Genomic DNA, 15,595 nt, shown 5'->3' on the forward strand with positions numbered 1-15,595 from the left:
GGGCGCGCCAAGGGGGGAGTCCTACTCCCACCGGGAGTAGGACTCCTCCTTTCCTAGTAGGAGTAGGAGAAGGGGGAAAGGAGGAGGTGGAGAGAAGGAAGGAGAGGGGGGCCGCCGCCCCCTTCCCTTGTCCAATTCGGACTGGGGCAAGGGGGGCTGCGCACCACCTCTTGGCTGCCCTCTCTCTTCTCCACTAAGGCCCAATAGGCCCATTACTTCATGGGGGGGGGGGGGGTCCGGTAACCCCCGGTACTCCGGTAAAATCCCGATTTTACCCGGAACACTTCCGATATCCAAATATAGGCTTCCAATATATCGATATTTATGTCTCAACCATTTCGAGACTCCTCGTCATGTCCCCGATCTCATTCGGGACTCCTAACTACCTTCGGTACATCAAATCACATAACTCATAATACAAATCGTCACCGAATGTTAAGCATGCGGACCCGACGGGTTCGAGAACTATGTAGACATGACCGAGACACATCACCGGTAAATAACCAATAGCGGAACCTGGATGCTCATATTGGCTCCTACATATTCTACGAAGATCTTTATCGGTCAAATCGCATAACAACATACATTGTTCCCTTTGTCATCGGTATGTTACTTGCCCGAGATTCGATCGTCGGTATCTCAATACCTAGTTCAATCTCGTTACCGGCAAGTCTCTTTACTCATTCCGTAATACATCATCCCGCAACTAACTCATTAGTTAGAATGCTTGCAAGGCTTATAGTGATGTGTATTACCGAGTGGGCCCAGAGATACCTCTCCGACAATTGGAGTGACAAATCCTAATCTTGAAATACGCCAACTCAACAAGTACCTTCGGAGACACCTGTAGAGCACCTTTATAATCACCCAGTTACATTTTGACGTTTGGTAGAACACAAAGTGTTCCTTCGGTAAACGGGAGTTGCATAATCTCATAGTCATAGGAACATGTATAAGTCATGAAGAAAGCAATAGCAACATACTAAACGATCAAGTGCTAAGCTAACGGAATGGGTCAAGTCAACCACATCATTCTCCTAATGATGTGATCCCATTTATCAAATGACAACTCATGTCCATGGTTAGGAAACATAACCATCTTTGATCAACGAGCTAGTCAAGTAGAGGCATACTAGTGACACTTTGTTTGTCTATGTATTCACACATGTATTATGTTTCCGGTTAATTCAATTCTAGCATGAATAATAAACATTTATCATGATATAAGGAAATATAAATAACAACTTTATTATTGCCTCTAGGGCATATTTCCTTCACTTTGCCACATGAAAGCCAATATCCGGATACAAATCGTGTTAAAATTTCAGCCCAATCGGAGTTATGGATCTCCGGGAATATAAGAAACGGTGAAAGGCCAGAATCTGAAACACAGAAACAGAGAGAGACAGAGAGACAAATCTAATCTCGGAGGGGATCTCGCCCCTCCGCCGCCATGGAGGCCATGGACTAGAGGGGAAACCCTTCTCCCATCTAGGGAGAAGGTCAAGGAAGAAGAATAAGAAGAAGAAGAAGAAGAAGGGGGCCCTCTCCCCCTCTCTCCCGGTGGCACTGGAACGCCGCCGGGGCCATCATTGCGACAACGATCTACAACAACACCTCCGTCATCTTCACCAACGTCTTCATCACCTTCCCCCTAATATATCTCCAACATATCTATAATTTTTGATTGCTCCATGCTATACTATCTACTGTTTTGGACATTATTGGGCTTTATTATCCACTTTTATATTATTTTTGGGACTAACCTATTAACCGAAGGCCCAGCCTAGAATTGCTGTTTTTTGCCTGTTTTAGGGTTTCGAAGAAAAGGAATATCGAACGGAGTCCAAACGGAATGAAACCTTCGGGAACGTGATTTTCTCAACGAATAAGACCATGGAGACTTGGATCCTACGTCAAGAAAGAAAATAGGAGGCCACGAGGTAGGAGGGCACGCCCACCCCCACCAGGCGCGCCCTCCACCCTCGTGGGCCCCCTGTTGCTCCACCGACGTACTCCTTCCTCCTATATATACCTACGTACCCCCAAACGATCAGATACGGAGCCAAAAACCTAATTCCACCGCCGCAACTTTCTGTATCCATGAGAGCCCATCTTGGGGCCTGTTCCGGAGCTCCGCCGAAGGGGGCATCGATCACGGAGGGCTTCTACATCAACACCATAGCCCCTCCGATGAAGTGTGAGTAGTTTACCTCAGACCTACGGGTCCATAGTTAGTAGCTAGATGGCTTCTTCTCTCTTTTTGGATCTCAATACAATGTTCTCCCCCTCTCTTGTGGAGATCTATTCGATGTAATCTTCTTTTTGCGGTGTGTTTGTTGAGACTGGTGAATTGTGGGTTTATGATCAAGCCTATCTATGAATAATATTTGAATCTTCTCTGAATTCTTTTATGTATGATTGGTTATATTTGCAAGTCTCTTCGAATTATCGGTTTGGTTTGGCCTACTAGATTGATCTTTCTTGCGATGGGAGAAGTGCTTAGCTTTGGGTTCAATCTTGCGATGTCCTTTCCCGGTGACAGTAAGGGCAGCAAGGCACGTATTGTATTGTTGCCATCGAGGATAACAAGATGGGGTTTTCTTCATATTGCATGAGTCTATCCCTCTACATCATGTCATCTTGCTTAAGGCGTTACTCTATTTTTAACTTAATACTCTAGATGCATGCTGGATAGCGATCGATGAGTGGAGTAATAGTAGTAGATGCAGGCAGGAGTCGGTCTACTTATCTCGGACATGATGCCTATATACATGATCATACCTAGATATTCTCATAACTATGCTCAATTTTTTCAATTGCTCAATAGTAATTTGTTCACCCACCGTAGAATACTTATGCTCTCGAGAGAAGCCACTAGTGAAACCTATGGCCCCCGGGTCTATCTTTATCATATTAATCTCCTAATACTTAGTTATTTCCTTTGCTATTTCCTTTGCCTTTATTTTTCTTTGCATCTTTATCTTAAAAATACCAAAAATATTATCTTATCATATCTATCAGATCTCACCCTCGTAAGGGGCCTTATAGGGATTGACAACCCCTATTTGCGTTGGTTGCGAGGATTTATTTGTTTTGTGCAGGTACGAGGGACTCGCTCGTAGCCTCCTACTGGATTGATACCTTGGTTCTCAAAAACTGAGGGAAATACTTACGCTACTTTGCTGCATCATCCCTTCCTCTTCGGGGAAAACCAACGCAGTGCTCAAGAGGTAGCAAGAAGGATTTCTAGCGCCGTTGCCGGAGAGGTCTACGCAAAAGTCAACATACCAAGTACCCATCACATACTCTTATCTCCCGCATTATATTATTTGCCATTTGCCACTCGTTTTCCTCTCCCCCACTTCACCCTTGCCGCTTTATTCTCCCTCTCTCTCTCTATCCTCCCTCTTTCCTGTTTGCCTCTTTTTGCCACTTGCTTTCTGTTTGCTTGTGTGTTAGTTTGTTTGCTTGTCGTTATGGCTAGTCCCTTATCTTCTCCGTTGTCTCCCGAGAATGAAATTCTAAATTTTAAGCAAAGGGAGGGTGAAAATCTAAAAGATGCTTGGTATAGAATTTGCAATGCTCAAAATAGATCTACTAGGAAGCAATCTACTACCATTCTCCTTCGCAATTTTTATGTAGGCATTACTCCTTGGCACCGTTATGTTCTTGATACTATTACCGGAGGGAACTTTTTGGGTAGCCATACTTTTGATTCTTATAATGCTATGTTAGATTTATTTGGCTCACCCCCTCTCTTGGTTAATGGAACTATATTAACTTTGGAGCATGTAATGCAAAGGCTTGAAATTATTAAAAATAAGGTTGCTACCGTAGAGTTAATTGAAAATTTGGATAAAAAGATCCACAGCCGAATCTCTCAATATGGATCTAAAGTAGGAGTTACTTTGAAAAATATTAAAGAAAAGTAACCCATAGTTAATGAGAAAATAAATCACGATTCCACTAGGATCGATAAACTTGAGGGTATTATCAGCAACTTGGGAACCGCTTTTTCTTCCGTAAAGAATACTCCAAGTCCTCCCACTAAAATTGCCAAGCTTATGTATGTTCCTAAAAATAAGGGTGAATCCTCTAGTAAGGAAAATGCGGATCTCAAATCTATAAGTATTCATCCCAATCTTTTTGCTATCATTAAGGAACCATTTGTTACAAATGAATTTTTCGATCTTGTGCCTAAAAGTTTGATAATTAATAAAAAGAAAGAAATTCCTAAAGATGGTATATGCCTAATTTAAGAATTACCTACCAAATATGGCAATACCTATATCTATTCTTGCTTGTTATGCCTAGCTAGGGGCGTCAAACGATAGCGCTTGTTGGGAGGCAACCCAATTTTATTTTATTTCCTTGATTTTTGCTCCTGTTTAGTAATAAATAATTTATCTAGCCTATGTTTTGGTTGTGTTTTTTGTGTTTAATTAGTGTTTGTGCCACGTAGAACCGTTGGGAATACTTGGGGAAAGTCTTGTTGAACTTGCTGTAAAAAACAGAAACTTTAGCGCTCACGAGAATTGCTGTCATTTTTATTTGGAAAGTGATATTTAGTTAATTATTTTTTCAGATTATTAATATATAAATTCCTCACATCCATCAATTTATTTTAGAATTTTTGGGGTTCCAGATCTTGCGCTAGCTACAGATTACTACAGACTGTTCTGTTTTTGACAGATTCTATTTTTCTTGTGTTGTTTGCTTATTTTGATGAATATATGGCTAGTAAAATAGTTTATGAACCATAGAGAAGTTGTAATACAGTAGATATAACACCAATATAAATAAAGAATGAGTTCATTACAGTACCTTGAAGTGGTCTTTTATTTTCTTTCGCTAATGGAGCTCACAAGATTTTCTACTTTAAGTTTTGTGTTGTGAAGTTTTCAAGTTTTGGGTAAAGATTTGATGGATTATGGAACAAGGAGTGGAAAGAGCCTAAGCTTGGGGATGCCCATGGCACCCCCAAGATAATCTAAGGACACGTAAAATCCAAAGCTTGGGGATGCCCCGAAAGGCATCCCCTCTTTCGTCTACTTCTATCGGTAACTTTACTTGGAGCTATATTTTTATTCGCCACATGATATGTGTTTTGCTTGGAGCGTCTTGTATGATTTGAGTCTTTGCTTGTTAGTTTACCACAATCATCCTTTCTGAACACACCTTTTGAGAGAGCCATACATGATTTAGAATTTTTTAGAATACTCTATGTGCTTCGCTTATATCTTTTGAGTCATATAATTTTGCTTTAGTACTTCACTTATATCTTTTAGAGCACGGTGGTGGATTTGTTTTATAGAAACTATTGATCTCTCATGCTTCACTTAGATTATTTTGAGAGTCTTAATAGCATGGTAATTTGCTTAAAATCCTAATATGCTTGGTATACAAGATTAATAATAAAACTTTCTTATGAGTGTGTTGAATACTATGATAAGTTTGATACTTGATAATTGTTTTGAGATATAAAGATGGTGATATTAAAGTTGTGCTAGTTGAGTAGTTGTGAATTTGAGAAATACTTGTGTTGAAGCTTGTGATTCCCGTATCATGCACGTATGGTGAACCGTTATGTGATGAAGTCAGAGCATGATTTATTTATTGATTGTCTTCCTTATGAGTGGCGGTCGGGGACGAGCGATGGTATTTTCCTACCAATCTATCCCCCTAGGAGCATGCACGTAATACTTTTCTTTGATAACTTGTAGATTTTTGCAATAATTATATGAGTTCTTTATTACTAATGTTGAGTCCATGGATTATACGCACTCTCACCCTTCCACCTTTGCTAGCCTCTCTAATACCGCGCACCTTTCGCCGGTATCATACACCCACCATATACCTTCCTCAAAACAGACACCATACCTACCTATTATGGCATTTCCATAGCCATTCTGAGATATATTGCCATGCAACTTTCCACCGTTCCGTTTATCATGAAACACTCCATCATTGTCATATTGCTTAGCATGATCATGATCATGTAGTTGACGTCGTATCTGTGGCAAAGCCACCATTCATAATTCTTTCATACATTTCACTCATGCATCATTGCATATCCTGGTACACCGCCGGAGGCATTCACATAGAGTCATATTTTGTTCTAAGTATCGAGTTGTAATTGTTGAGTTGTAAGAAAAATAAAAGTGTGATGATCATCATTATTAGAGCATTGTTCTAGTGAGGAAAGGATGATGGAGACTATGATTCCCCCACAAGTTGGGATGAGACTCCGGACGACAAATAAATAAAAGAGGCCAAAGAAGCCCAAATAAAAAGAAAGAAAGAAAAGAGGTCATAAAAAAAGAGAAAAGGCCCAAATAAAAAAATGATGAGAGAAAAAGAGAGAAGGGACAATGTTACTATCCTTTTACCACACTTGTGCTTCAAAGTAGCACCATGATCTTCATAGTAGAGAGTCTCTCATGTTATCACTTTCATATACTAGTGGGAATCTTTCAGTATAGAACTTGGCTTGTATATTCCAATGATGGGCTTCCTCAAATTGCCCTAGGTCTTTATGAGCAAGCAAGTTGGATGCACACCCACTTAGTTTCTTTTTGAGCTTTCATATACTTATAGCTCTAGTGCATCCGTTGCATGGCAATCCCTACTCACTCACATTGATATCTGTTGATGGGCATCTCCATAGCCCGTTGATACGCCTAGTTGATGTGAGACTATCTTCTCCCTTTTTGTCTTCTCCACAACCCCCACTCTATTCCACCTATAGTGCTATATCCATGGCTCACACTCATGTATTGCGTGAAGATTGAAAAAGTTTTGAGACTGTCAAAAGTATGAAACAATTGCTTGGCTTGTCATCGGGTTTGTGCATGATTTAAATATTTTGTGTGGTGAAGATAGAGCATAGCCAGACTATATGATTTTGTAGGGATAACTTTCTTTAGCCATGTTATTTTGAGAAGACATAATTGCTTTGTTAGTATGCTTGAAGTATTATTATTGTTATGTCAATATGAACTTTTGTCTTGAATCTTTCGGATCTGAATATTCATACCACAATTAAGAAGAATTACATTAAAATTATGCCAAGTAGCACTCCGCATAAAAAATTCTGTTTTTATCATTTACCTACTCGAGGACGAGCAGGAATTAAGCTTGGGGATGCTTGATACGTCTCCGACGTATCTATAATTTTTGATTGCTCCATGCTATATTATCTACTGTTTTGGACATTATTGGGCTTTATTATCCACTTTTATATTATTTTTGGGACTAACCTATTAACCGAAGGCCCAGCCTAGAATTGTTGTTTTTTTGCCTGTTTTAGGGTTTCAAAGAAAAGGAATATCAAACGGAGTCCAAACGGAATGAAACCTTCGGGGACGTGATTTTCTCAACGAATAAGACCAGGGAGACTTGGACCTTATGTCAAGAAAGAAAATAGGAGGCCACGAGGTAGGGGGGCGCGCCCACCCCCACCAGGCGCACCCTCCACCCTCGTGGGCCCCCTGTTGCTCCACCGACGTACTCCTTCCTCCTATATATACCTACGTACCCCCAAACGATCAGATAGGGAGCCAAAAACCTAATTCCACCGCCGCAACTTTCTGTATCCAGGAGATCCCATCTTGGGGCCTGTTCCAGAGCTCCGCCAGAGGGGGCATCGGTCACGGAGGGCTTCTACATCAACACCATAGCCCCTCCGATGAAGTGTGAGTAGTTTTCCTCAGACCTACGGGTCCATAGTTAGTAGCTAGATGGCTTCTTCTCTCTTTTTGGATCTCAATACAATGTTCTCCCCCTCTCTTGTGGAGATCTATTCGATGTAATCTTCTTTTTGCGGTGTGTTTGTTGAGACCGATGAATTGTGGGTTTATGATCAAGTCTATCTATGAATAATATTTGAATCTTCTCTGAATTCTTTTATGTATGATTGGTTATCTTTTCAAGTCTCTTCGAATTATCAGTTTGGTTTGGCCTACTAGATTGATCTTTCTTGCAATGGGAGAAGTGCTTAGCTTTGGGTTCAATCTTGCGGTGTCCTTTCCCGGTGACAGTAAGGGCAGCAAGGCACGTATTGTATTGTTGCCATCGAGGATAATAAGATGGGGTTTTCTTCATATTGCATGAATCTATCCCTCTACATCATGTCATCTTGCTTAAGGCGTTACTCTGTTTTTAACTTAATACTCTAGATGCATGCTGGATAGCGGTCGATGAATGGAGTAATAGTAGTAGATGCAGGCAGGAGTCGGTCTACTTGTCTCGGACATGATGCCTATATACATGATCATGCCTAGATATTCTCATAACTATGCTCAATTTTGTCAATTGCTCAACAGTAATTTGTTCACCCACCGTAGAATACTTATGCTCTCGAGAGAAGCCACTAGTGAAACCTATGGCCCCCGGGTCTATCTTTATCATATTAATCTCCTACTACTTAGTTATTTCCTTTGCTATTTCCTTCGCCTTTATTTTACTTTGCATCTTTATCATAAAAATACCAAAAATATTATCTTATCATATCTATCAGATCTCACTCTCGTAAGTGGCCTTATAGGGATTGACAACCCCTATTTGCGTTGGTTGCGAGGATTTATTTGTTTTGTGCAGGTACGAGGGACTCGCGCGTAGCCTCCTACATGATTGATACCTTGGTTCTCAAAAACTGAGGGAAATACTTACGCAACTTTGCTGCATCATCCCTTCCTCTTCGTGGAAAACCAACGCAGTGCTCAAGAGGTAGCACCCCCATCTATCTACGGTGGTCCACTCTCCCGCAACCCGCTGTACCCTCTACTTGAACATGGTGCTTTATGCTTCATATTATTACCCAACGATGTGTTTCCATCCTATGATGTCTGAGTAGATTTTCGTTGTCCTATCGGTAATTGGTGAATTGCTATGATTGGTTTAATTTGCTTGTGGTTATGTTGTTGTCCTTTGGTGCCCATCATATGAGCGTGCACATGGATCACACCATAGGGTTAGTTGTATGTTGATCGGACTATGTATTGGAGGGCAAGAGTGACAGAAGCTTCAACCTAGCATAGAAATTGATGCATACGGGATTGAAGGGGGACCAATATATCTTGATGCTATGGTTGGGTTTTACCTTAATGAACGTTAGTAGTTGTGGATGCTTGCTAATAGCTCGAATCATAAGTGCATAGAATTCCAAGTCAGGGATGACATGCTAGCAGTGGCCTCTCCCACATAAAACTTGCTATCGGTCTAGTAAAGTAGTCAATTGCTTAGGGACAATTTCGCAACTCCTACAACCACTTTTCCACACTCGCTATATTAAATTTATTGCTTGTTTACCTAAAACAGCCCCTAGTTTTTATTTATGTGCTCTTTATATTCTTGCAAACCTATCCCGTTACACCTAAAAGTACTTCTAGTTTTATACTTGTTCTAGGTAAGGCGAACATTAAGCGTGTGTAGAGTTGTATCGGTGGTTGATAGAACTTGAGGGAATATTTGTTCTGCCTTTAGCTCCTTGTTGGGTTCGACACTCTTACTTATCGAAAGAGGCTATAATTGATCCCCTATACTTGTGGGTTATCAAGACCTTTTTCTGGCGCCGTTGTCGGGGAGTTATAGTGTGGGGCGAATATTCTCGTGTGTGCTTGTTTGCTTTATCACTAAGTAGTTTTTATTTTTTGCACTTGTTTTCTATCTTTAGTTATGGGTAGGAAACACAAAATACCAAAAAAATTAGTTGTACCTGCTACACCAATTGTCGGTGGGAACGACGCCTATGGGATCACAAGAATCCCTACTACGGTTGGCGGGGCGCGGGGTCGTGAGAAGAGCGGATCTAATAGGTAGCACACGGTTCGTTTATCCAGGTTCGGGCCGCGCGGATGCGTAAAACCCTACTCCTGCTTTGGTGGATTGTATATCTATGTTCTTGAGCTAGCTATGGGGCGTGAGGAGCTCCAAAAAGCCAAATCCTTCTCCTGGTCGCCTCGGGCCTCCTTTTATAGAAAAAGGGGTTGCCACAGTGGCACACAGGAGGTGGAAAGGGTACAGTGATGCGAGGTTATCCCTCGCATTACATGACAAGGCACATTTAATGCATCTTGCTTAGGTGTCCTTGCTTTATCGGGGACGGGGGAGAGACCTGTCTCGTCCGTTGCTGCTCCTTCTTGTGTCGACACGCGCCTTGGCCAGCGATGCATGCGATGCCACATAGGTAGGCAGGCAGCTGAGGTGGCGTAGCGGTGGGTCTTCACAAAGATCTGCATGCCGCCACACAGGTGCCTGCCTAGCTGTTTGGGTCGGCAGCTGCATGCATGCGGTGGTGGAGGTTTAGTCGGCGTGGGCCTGATGGTGGCCCTGCAGGTGTCCTCGGTAAGGGCCTTGCCGGGGCCCCGGCAAGGGTCTTGCCGGGGCCCCTGCTGTCTTCCCCGGCAAGGCGCTTGCCGGGGGCCTTGTGGTCTTCCTCGGTTGGGATCCCGCCAAGGGTTGTCATCTTCTTAGTGCGTATATGATCTTGAATGTCTTCACAAAGATCTGCATGCCGCCATGGGGATGTCTCCCGAATCCTTGCCCTTTGGGGGCAGTGGACTCAAGGGTGATTTGCTCCGTAGGCGCGGGACGAGTCGCCGCGGCAAGGGTCTTACCGAGGCTGCTAGAACTGTCTCCCGGCAAGGATCTTGTTGGGGGAGTCCGCTTCGTCCCCTTTGCTCTTCGTGGTCTTGGCCTTGGCATCGTAGTTCTCTTGAGCTTCGGTCTTACCCTGGCTCACCTCCCTTGTCTTGCTTGGTGTGGTGGTGCCCGTGGCTCAGATTGCCCGTGCACAGTTATAGGGGTACAAAAAGTATACCCCTCTTTTTGTACACCGACAGGAGCCCCCGGGCCTGGTCCACACATAAGCGCAATGCGTTGTTGGGCTAGGCCCAAAAACATTGCGCGGGTAGGCGGGGCGGTTTTTACCGTGGTAAGATTCTTCGCGCGCTGCCCTTCCCACGACTCCCGTGCGTGGCGCAGCGTGGGGAGGTGCGTGTGACGTGGGCAGCATGCATGGGGTTGGTTCCCGCGGGCATGCATCACACCACAGTTAATGTGAAAGGAGGCGGCCCGTGTTTTCCCCCATAAGAAAGGAATAACCACGAGCGCGCTGCTTACTTTCTCCTCTTTCCTCATGCCTTTTCCAATCTCAGAGCCGCTGTTTCCTCTCTTCCTTCCTTCCTAAGCTTCCGCCGTCGCCCGCCGTCGTTGCTTCGCCATCCCCCTTCCTCAGCCCTCTAAACTTCTTGGTTGCCATGGCGCCCAAATCCGTCAAGGGCAAGGGGGTGGCTAAGGGCGCTGGGACTGTGGAGCCGCGGGAGAGCGCGCTGTCGGGGGACCGGACGAAGTCCGCCTTTTTCTTCCCCTTGATGGTTGATGTTCAAGAGCTCCGGGCCTCCTTCAGGCCCCTATGGGGAGCGAAGACGGGGGGAGAGAATTCAGGACACCCGACGACACGTGTCATTCCTGCTGCTTGCGCCGATCCTGCTCCAAATCGGTATCCCTTTTTTGTCGATTATCTTTCTTGCGGGTTATGCCCCCCTTTCTCCGATTTCTTCTGCGACATTATGCACACCTTTGGCTTTCGCCTCTTGGATTTTACTCCGAATGTGGTGGCGTGCATGGCTTTCTTCGCGCATCTTTGCGAAGGCTTTGCCGGGGTACAGCCCAACACGGCGCTCTTCCGCCATTATTTCTTCCCTCGGATCCAGCCGGGAGGTGCCGTCTCTGGTTGCGTCACCTGGATCCCAAGATCCAAGGGGGCGTACCCGGACGGTGCCGTGAAGGAGAGGTGGGAGGAATGGCGTGGCCGGTGGTGCTGGATTGAGGATGAAAACCCACCGGAATTCTGCAAGGTCCGCCGAGTGCCGCCGGGCCGTGGCAGCGATTGGAGCGATGTCGACGCCGCCGACGGGAGGCTCACTGTTGCCACTACTAGGATTCTCCGGCTCACCCGGGCCGGACTCACCCTTGAGATGATCGGGGCGGACTTCATTCGCCGCCGGATCGCCCCGTTGCACAACAAGGGGAGGCCAGCTTGGCTCTTTACGAATTCGGCTGACATTATGCGACTCTACCCCGGCCTCGATCACAACTTCACAGTGCTGGCGCATGCTCACTTATGCGAGCGGCTTTTCCAGCTTGATGTGGGTCGCGATGGCGAGGTTGAACGGACCGGCAAGGCCGCGAGGGCTGCCGCAAAGGTTCGCAAGGCCCTCAAGGGGCCGTTTTTCAAGCTGCCAGTGGGGGTGGTCCCATTGTGCAACAATTCACGTCGGTCCGAGATCATTGCTATGATGCTGGACTGTAACACGCACGGCCCTGTCCCGAGCTGGAAGGGGCCGAAGGATGCTAACATGCAGCAATTCTTTGACACCCTGATTGAGGTATATGTCAATGCTGACGCCGAGCGGTGGCTTGTCATGGACACCACCCAGGCAGAGCTGGACTACATCGCCACTAGGGCGAGGGAGGCATAGCTTGCCATGGAGGCCAATAGCGCCGGGGGTGTGGAGGACAAGGCTGCAACGGCTGTGGAGGAAGAGGAGCTCACCCGGTGGGCGGCGGCCTCCGGGGAGGTCAGCAGCACCGACACTGGAGCTCCGCTTGTCGAAGACGCGGCCGACGAGTCGTAGTCAGAGGAGGACGTGGCGGCGGGCTCGACGCCAACCAGGGGAAGAGGGCGAATCCTGCGGCGGGTTGGCTCCGGCGAGCCGGTCCGGCCCGGCAGGGCTACGCGGCCTCAATTGACCCTGGAGGGTCTGGGCGTCACACGAGGGCCACGACAGCCAAGAGGCTAACGAAGGCCGCTGAGAAGAAGAAGACAACAGCCCCTTCCTCATCTGGGCACGCACAAACCCCGCCGCCTTCGCCTCCTCCGGCAGATGTCGACTCGGATGTTGACGTGGAGGTCACTTTTGATCTTGGGCCTCTCGGCCCGAAGAGGAAAAGGAAAGTGGTGGAAGAGGAGGAGGTGGATGATGAGTAAGTACTCCGTTCCTTACTGCCATTTCCATTCCTCTGAATTAAGTCACTCATCTTGATCCGTTTTTGCTTTTGCAGGGATGCAGAGACGTTGGCCCAGAGGGTGAAGAGGGGGAAGGCCTCGGCGAGCAGTCAGCCCCCAGCCGGGGCTTCAAAGACGCCACTGGTGGTGTTGAGCAGCCCGGACAGAAGCCCCCGGCACAGCCCCCAGCGTAAGTTCGTCACCCTCCTCTTATTCGACATGTGGTAGGCGTTCGATGCTATGGTGTTGACCTTGTCGGGTTTGCAGGAGGGGAGCAGCAGCAGGAGGAGCCGCAGAGGGCTACCCCCAACACACCACCCCCATCGACTACGCCGCCGCGAGGGGCGTCCCCGGCAAGGGCATCAAGCACGGAGCCCACACCCATGGAGGAAGAGGGGAACTTGGGCGCTGGTGACTCTGCCACGGCGCCGGATGCTGGCGGGGAGGGACTTCTGCTTCACAGCCTGGCACTGGTGAGTCGCCTGTTCTCCGTCTCTGTTTTTCCCTTATTCTTTTTCTTGGCTTCAATGCTCCCATTACTACCCAGGCCCTCCTTAAATAGGTATGGAGGACGTGGATACTGTTGTTGGGAACATTGCTGAGGAGGCCGCCAGGGATGCTGACGAGGTCGCCGCTGATGAAGCCGCCAAGGATGCTGCCGAGGACACCGCTGCGGGGGCCGCCAAGGCGACCGACGAGGCTTCTGCCGAGGGCGCCAACGGTGGGCCTGCCGGGGAAGCCGGCAAGGCCACTGCCGAGGAAGAGGTGGTTGATGATCAGCCTCCCTCCTCCTCAACCTCGGGCCCCGACAGATATCTGAAGGTGGGCGACGATCTTTTCGTCCATCTCCCAGGGGCGTGAAGTTCTCGGGCGCTCGCCGAAGGGGAAGTCTCTGACGGCGAGGTGCTTGCCGCCACCGGGCTCGAGGTTGTCAATGAGCCGGGCGTTGGCGGTGATGGTTCTCCAGAAGAGCAGCTTTTCCGCGCTATGGGGGCCAACTTCCGAAAACTCCAGGCGCTCTACCATGTTCGTCTGGACAAGGTTAAGTCCAAGACGTCAACGGTGGACCAGGCGGAGGTGGATTTCAAGGCGCGCGTTGCTGAGACGTAGACCTGGTTCCACCAGACTCGCGAGGAGCAGAGGGCCTTTCAGGAGGAATTGGCCAAGCGCAATGTCGAGCTCACCATGAAGATGGCTGACATCGAGAAGGCCCAGGAAAAGGCGGCGAACTTGGCGGCCGCGGCCGAGGCCGTCCGGAACCAACATCAAGCCGCACTGGATTCTTAGAAAGAGGACCTCACCGTGCGTGAGGCGAAGCTTGCCGCAGCGCTCCGTGGCAAGGATGAGGAGCTCGAGGCCCTTGTCACGTGGCGGACTCGCGAGCTGGAGCAGAGGCACAAGGAGGCACTCGATGCCCAGGCTCTGGCCCATGCCGGCAAAGTAAGGGAGTTGGAGGTGGCGTAGGACGAGCTGAAGAAGCAGGCCCTCAAGCTGTCCAACGAGAAGAGCACGCTCAATAGCGCCTTGGTGGAGGCGCAAGGAGCGGTCATCAGCAGGGCTGGGGAGCTCTCCGAAGCGCAAAACTCCATGAGAGATCTCAAGCTGAAGCTGGAGGATCTCGAGAAGATGTTGTCAGAGAGCAGGGCTCGGGAGGAGACCTTGACCAGGAGTCTGGAGGAGGAGAAGCAGCTGCGGGCGAACGAGGCCGCCTCCCACCAGGATTATGTGGCAGGCGAGAACAGATGGATCAGCCGTCTAGAGGACGTCGCCGGCAGGGTCACCTCACAGTTGGCCACCATGGGGATGCCAAACGTGAGGTACGCTCCTGAGCGCAGCGGGACCGTCAACATCAAGCTGACCCTGTTCTTCGAGGGCGTCCTTGGAGCCTTGGCTTATCTTCACTCCAACCGAGCGGCCACATTGGCCAGGGAAGCCCGGCGACTTTGCCGGGGGGTCATGAACAAGGTCCTCACCAAGATGGCGTACTGGAATCCCGACCTCGACTTCGATGCCGTGATGGATAGCTTGCCAGATGGTATTGACCTCACGGTGCTCAAGAAGCGCATCAAGCCCGTCATCAGCAGCATTGACGAAATCAAGAGGGTGGAAGGCCAGCGCCGGGATTAGGCATCCCGTTCTTCACCGCCGCTGCAGGTTCACGACCAAGACAAATTTCATCTTTAGTTAGAACCGCAGCAATGATGTGATGTAATATAACTTTGCAGTACTCTTAATTTTATGCACATTATTTCCCTGTTCAATTCCTCTTTGTATGCGCGCCCTACATCGATTGGGTAGGCTCGCCGGCGCGGAAGCCCCTAGCGGCGTTTTGGGGACGGATCCCCATGGGCCTACCGGGTACGCATGCTGCCGGACGAGCCACCTTCCTGTTTTGAACGCGGCCGCTCGAACTGTCGAGCTTGACTCGAGTCAGAATCGAGAGCGTTGTTGATCGCGGAAGGCTACTCTGCCATTCTCGACGCAGCCGCTTGAGCTGTTGAGCGGACTCGAAATAGGGCAAGGGCGTTGCCGATCGTGGGGGAGCCCCCTGGCGTGCAGGTTTCTCATACAAAGGCGTGACAT

This window comes from Triticum aestivum, chromosome 4A (genome assembly GCF_018294505.1).
Source record: "Triticum aestivum cultivar Chinese Spring chromosome 4A, IWGSC CS RefSeq v2.1, whole genome shotgun sequence".
Lineage (NCBI taxonomy): Eukaryota > Viridiplantae > Streptophyta > Magnoliopsida > Poales > Poaceae > Triticum > Triticum aestivum.